The sequence below is a fragment of the Arachis duranensis genome, chromosome 4 (genome assembly GCF_000817695.3).
Source record: "Arachis duranensis cultivar V14167 chromosome 4, aradu.V14167.gnm2.J7QH, whole genome shotgun sequence".
Classification (NCBI taxonomy): domain Eukaryota; kingdom Viridiplantae; phylum Streptophyta; class Magnoliopsida; order Fabales; family Fabaceae; genus Arachis; species Arachis duranensis.
The window spans coordinates 24,241,902-24,248,387 of NC_029775.3; the positions used below are offsets into that span (position 1 = coordinate 24,241,902).

The following is a 6,486-nucleotide window of genomic DNA, read 5'->3' on the forward strand; positions in this document are numbered from 1 at the left end:
TACGTGAGTAAGGGTCGATTCCACAGAGATTGTTGGTATGAAGCAAGCTATGGTCATCTTGTAAATCTCAGTCAGGCGGATCTAAAAAAATTATGGAATTTGGAAAATCAAATAATAGTAATTAAACATAAAATAAGGATAAAATTACTCATGTATTTCCATGATGGGAATTTCAGATAGGTGTATGGAGATGCTGTGCTCCTCCTGAATCTCTGCTTTCCTACTGCTTCATCCAATCCTTCTTACTCCTTTCCATGGCAAGCTATATGTAGGGCATCACCGTTGTCAATGGCTACATCCCATCCTCTCAGTGAAAATGGTCCAAATGCTCTGTCACAGCATGGCTAATCATCTGTCGGTTCTCAATTAGGTTGGAATAGAATCCCGTGATTCTTTTGCGTCTGTCATTAATGCCCAGCCTTCAGGAGTTTGAAGCTCGTCACAGTCATTCAATTCCGGAATCCTACTCGGAATACCACAGACAAGGTTAGAACTTCTGGATTCCCATGAATGCCGCCATCAATTCTAGCTTATACCACGAAGATTCTGATTAAGGAATCCAAGAGATATGCACCCGGTCTAGGGTAGAACGGAAGTGGTTGTCAATCACACGCGTTCATAGGTGAGAATGATGATGAGTGTCACGGATCATCACATTCATCAAGTTAAAGTGCAACGAATATCTTAGAATAGGAATAATTGGAATTGGATAGAAAATAATAGTAATTGCATTGAAACTTGAGGTACAGCAGAGCTCCACACCCTTAATTTATGGTGTGTAGAAACTCCACCGTTGAAAATACATAAGTGAAAGGTTCAGGCATGGCTGAATGGCCAGCCCCCCCAAAACGTGATCAATAGTCTCCTCAGGTGAAGAATAAAATAAAACTGAGACCAAAGATGTCTAATACAATAGTAAATTATCCTATTTATACTAGACTAGCTACTAGGGTTTACATGAGTAAGTAATTGATGCATAAATCCACTTCCGGGGCCCACTTGGTGTGTGTTTGGACTGAGCTTGATCTATCCACGATCTGAGGCTTCTTTTGGAGTTGAACACCAAGTTGTAACGTGTTTTGGGCGTTCAACTCCGGGTCGTGACGTGTTTCTGGCGTTTTACTCCAGACAGCAACATGGAACTGGCGTTGAGCGCCAGTTTACGTCTTTAATTCCCGAATAAAGTATGAACTATTATATATTTCTAGAAAACTCTAGATGTCTAATTTCCAACACCGTTGAGAGCGTGCCATTTGGAGTTCTGTAGCTCCAGAAAATTTATTTCGAGTGCAGGGAGGTCAGATTCCAACAGCATCAGCAGTCCTTTGTCAGCCTCCTATCAGAGTTTTGCTCAAGTCCCTCAATTTCAGCTAGAAATTACCTGAAATTACAGAAAAACACACAAACTCATAGTAAAGTCCAGAAATGTGAATTTAACATAAAAACTAATGAAAACATCCCTAAAAGTAGCTTGAACTTACTAAAAACTACCTAAAAACAATGGCAAAAAGCGTATAAATTATCCGCTCATCACACCCCCTGCGGAAATTTTGACCTGTGCGGACACACACACCTATTCGCACGCACAGGCAGGGAAGTGCATTCTGTTTGCCGCGCTAGCACAGCTTGTGCGCGCACATATCTAAGGGAAAATTTCAACCTATGTAGATGCACAGGCCTGTGCGGACGCACATGTTGGGAAGGCCATTCTATTAGGTGTGCTGGCACAGGTTGTGCGGGTGAACAGATTCTGTAAGTTTTGCCACCTGTGCGTACACACACCCCTGTGCGTATGCACACATTTTGAAATTTCCTGAGCTTGCGCACGCACGGACCTCTGTGCGGCCACACACGTCTTGTTTCTCAAATTTACTTGTTTTTCAACTATTTTACCCTCCCAACAAGGTTGTAAGCTTCTATAACACCATTTTAAGACTTTTGGGCTTGGTTTTGAGTATTTAAAAAACAGAGGCCTAGGTTTCTGGCAGGCTGAGGATGGTTTGATGTCATATGAAGGGTGATGGATATATGAGATGAGAAATCATGATTTGTTGATGTTGGAAACTGAATTGAGAATGGACAGTTGTTAAGATGAGTCGAGGACTCTGAATGAGATGATGGATCCATTTATACTGAAAATATTTTCTGAAAAACCACTGAAGTACTAATTTGTACTGAAATTATGGGACGTTATGCGCCCGGCAGGGATGGTGGTTAATCCCGCCTGTCGAGGTAGCGGCGGCGGCGTAAGGACGGTGGTTAATCCCGCTTACGTTGAGATGTGAGGTCTGAGGCAAGAGTATTCCGCTCGCATCCCTTCGGACCTATAGAGCGTGCAGGCACCGGTACCTAGACAGTGATCCGAGCACTATATCTCGGGGGTTCCCATATGAGAAATCTGAAGGATGACGTCTCTATGGAGATGTGTCAAGTTGGCAGTTGAACTGACAATGTGATATCACAGCCAGTAGGACAAGCATTCATCATATGTATTTTCTATCTGTTTGTATGCTTTGTTTACTTGTAATGGCTTGCCTAATTCAATAACATGCTTACTTGCTATTTGAATTATTTGCTTATATGCTTCTACTTGTGCTTTACTTGCATTGTATATTACCTGTGTTTTCTACTAGGATTGAGGAAGTTCGGAAGCTTGACACCTCAAAAACCCTCCTCTTCACAAGCTTTCAAGCCAAACCCTACAAGTTTCCAGCCTCCAGAGTTCCAATTCAAGTACTCCACTTCACTATCTTGACTTCAATTCATATGAATTCAATCTAACTCCAAATAATCTCATACATAACAACAATTTCATTACATAAACTTCATAAAATTGCAGAATTCAAAGGGGACAAGTGTTCATCACCTTACCCACGGATAATTAGGGCAAAACTTGACAATTTTCCTCTGCTAGATCAAACATAAAGCATCAAAAACCTGAAAATCCTCAATACCGCTACTTGTTCAAACGGTTTGCTTTATCACTTATCTTCATCCTAGCTAATATTTTCTCTTCGGTCTACCAGTGGCTGGCCTGACTTAAAAATTTCCAACCCTAATCTATGAGCTAGTTCATCCATCATCTTATTGACTGCTTTGATTCTTTCTCCCCGTCTGTTTGACACCTTGAAATTGTGAACAATATTTTTCAAGTCTACAAGAGTGCTTCTATGTATTAACCATAGCCTATCCTTCGTTAGCTTTTTCACCATGGAAACATTTTCTTGTTGATCAGCCACAACATAAATGACAAGGAGGAACTGTAACAAGGTTCTTTGGATCCAAGTCAATCACCAGTTTTGCAATTCGCTCACCCAAGTCCACATCTCCTTTGAAATGGCAGAAACCGAGCAAACTTGCCCAGAGTAATAACTCCTATGACATATCCACTTGAAATTTTATTATGCTCCTCAGGAATTCTTTTGCCTCATCAACTAGCCTTTCGTTTGCCAGAAGATTTGCCATGCACAAAAAAAAGTGAAATTGGGCTTCACATTGAACACATCAGTCATTTGCATGAAGTAAAATATGCCCGCAATCAATTTTTCTGCATGAGTGCAGGCACACAAGATGCTAATGAAGGTTACTGATGAGCGGATATTTTATACGCTTTTTAGGGGTAATTTCATGTAATTTTTAGTATATTTTAGTTAGTTTTCAGTATATTTTTATTAGTTTTTAGGCAAAATTCATATTTCTGGACTTTACTATGAGTTTGTGTATTTTTCTGTGATTTCAGTTATTTTCTGGCTGAAATTGAGGGAGCTGAGCGAAAATCTGATTTAGGCTGAAAAAGGACTGCTGATGTTGTTAGATTCTGACCTCCCTGAACTCGGAATAGATTTTTTGGAGCTACAGGAGTCCAATTGGCGCGCTCTTAATTGGGTTGGAAAGTAGACATCCAGGGCTTTCCAGCAATATATAATAGTACATACGTTTCTCGAAGATAAATGACGTAAACTGGCATTTAACGCCAGTTCCATGTTCCATTCTGGCGTTAAACGCCAGAAACAGGTTGCAAATTGAAGTTAAACGCCCAAAACAGGTTACAACCTGACGTTTAACTCCAGAAACAGCCCAGGCACGTGAAAAGCTCAAGTCTCAATCCCAGCACACACCAAGTGGGCCCCAAAAGTGGATTTCTGCACTATCTATCTTAGTTTACTCATTTTCTGTAAACCTAGGTTACTAGTTTAGTATTTATACAACTTTTAGAGATTTATTCTATATCTCATGACATTTTTAGATCTGAACTTTGTATCTTTGACGGTATGAGTCTCTAAACTCCATTGTTGGGGGTGAGGAGCCCTGCAGCGTCTCGATGAATTAATGCAATTATTTCTGTTTTCCATTCAAACACGATTGTTTCTATCTAAGTTATTCATTCACACTTCAATATGATGAATGTGATGATCCCTGACACTCATCACCATTCTCAACCTATGAACACGTGCCTGACAACCACCTCTGTTCTACATTAGATTGAATAAGTATCTCTTGGATTCCTTAATCAAAGTCTTTGTGGTATAAGCTAGAATCCATTGGCAGCATTCTTGAGAATCCGGAAAGTCTAAACCTTGTTTGTGGTATTCCGAGTAGGATTCCAGGATTGAATGACTGTGACGAGCTTCAAACTCATAAGGGTTGGTCGTAGTGACAGACGAAAAAGGATCAATGGATCCTATTCCAGCATAAGTGAGAACCGGCAGATGATTAGCCGTGCGGTGACAGCGCACCTGGACCATTTTCACTGAGAGGATGGATTGTAGCCATTGACAACGATGATCCACCAACACATAGCTTGCCATAGGAGGAACCTTGCATGTGTGAAGAAGAAGACAGGGAGAAAGTAGAGATTCAGAGGACAAAGCATCTCCAAAACTCCAACATATTCTTCATTACTGCATAACAAGTATTTATTTCATGCTCTCTTGTTCATTTGCAAGTCAACTGATAATTATAATTGATATCCTGACTAAGAGTTACAAGATAACTATAGCTTGCTTCAAGCCAACAATCTCTGTGGGATCGACCCTTACTCACGTAAGGCATTACTTGGACGACCCAGTGCACTTGCTGGTAAGTGGTACGAGTTGTGAAAAGTGTGATTTACAATTTCGTGCACCAAGTTTTTGGCGCCGTTGTCGGGGATTGTTCGAGTTTGAACAACTGACAGTTTATCTTGTTACTTAGATTAGGAAAAAATTTGTCTTTTTGGTTTAGAGTCATTAGGATTGCATCTTTTATTATCCCTTTTAAAAAAAATCTTCCAAAAAAATATTATTTTTCTTTATTAGTTCTTAATTTTTTCTTGGAGTCTTTTATTTGAGTTTAGTTTTATATCTTAAGTTTGGTGTCAATTGCATATTTTTGTTCTCCTTTAAAAATACCTTTTTAAAACACGTTAAATTTATAGCTCAGTTGGTTAGAGCGTTGTGCCTGTGTTCTTGGTAATTGGGTATCTTTCTTTTAAAATTTTTTCAAAAATAATTTCTCTTTGATTAAATCTTGTGCCAAATTTTAAGTTTGGTGTTCTCTTGTTAATTTTTCTTTAGTTTTTGAAAATTTTATTTTGGTTTTCTAAAAATTTTAAGTTTGGTATTCTTTCTTTTTGTTCTTGTTGTTCTTGTGAGTCTTCAAAGTGTTCCTGAGTCTTCTTTGTGTTTTGATCTTAAAATTTTTAAGTTTTGTGTGCCTTGGTGTTTTTCCTTCAAAATTTTTGAAAATAAGGAGTATTGGATCTAAAAATTTTAAGTCTTGTGTCTTTTGTGTGTTTTTCTCTTTCATAATAAAATTCAAAAATCAAAAAATATATTTTCTAACTATTTTTAAGCAAATATTTCGAAATTTTTCATAAAAATTCAGATTTCAATTTTAAAATTTTATCTTATCATATCTTAGTTGTCAAGTTTTTTTTTTTAAAAAATCATATCTTTTTCAAATCATATCCTTTTTAAAATTTTTAAAAATCATATCTTTTTAAAAACTCTTTAACCACTTTCTCTCTCCTCACTTTTTCGAAAATCTTCATAAAATATTTTTAAATCTTTTTTTATTTTTATTTTAGTTTTTATTTTATTTTATTTTATTATTTCGAAATTTTTTTAAATAAATATAATAAAATAAATAAAATAAATCCACGTCATCTCCCTTTCTCCATCATGGACCTAAGTGAAAATGAACAACTCAGAAGGACTCTGGGGTCATATGCTAACCCCACTACTGCTTCATATGGGAGTAGTATCTGTATACCCTCCATCGGAGTCAGAAATTTTGAGTTGAATCCTCAACTCATTATCATGGTGCAACAAAATTGCCAGTATTCCGGTCTTCCACAGGAAGAACCTACTGAGTTTCTCGCACAGTTCTTACAAATTGCTGACACAGTACGTGATAAAGAGGTGGATCAGGATGTCTACAGATTATTACTGTTTCCATTTGCTGTAAAAGACCAAGCTAAGAGGTGGTTAAATAACCAACCTAAGG

The 6,486-nt window shown here is 37.9% G+C and overlaps 1 pseudogene; it reads right to left on the reverse strand.

The window, feature by feature from the left end:
• Nucleotides 1-2,975: 2,975 nt before the first annotated feature.
• The window catches only part of LOC107483783 (pentatricopeptide repeat-containing protein At3g51320-like), a 40,913-nt pseudogene continuing 37,402 nt past the window's right edge, over nt 2,976-6,486 (reverse strand).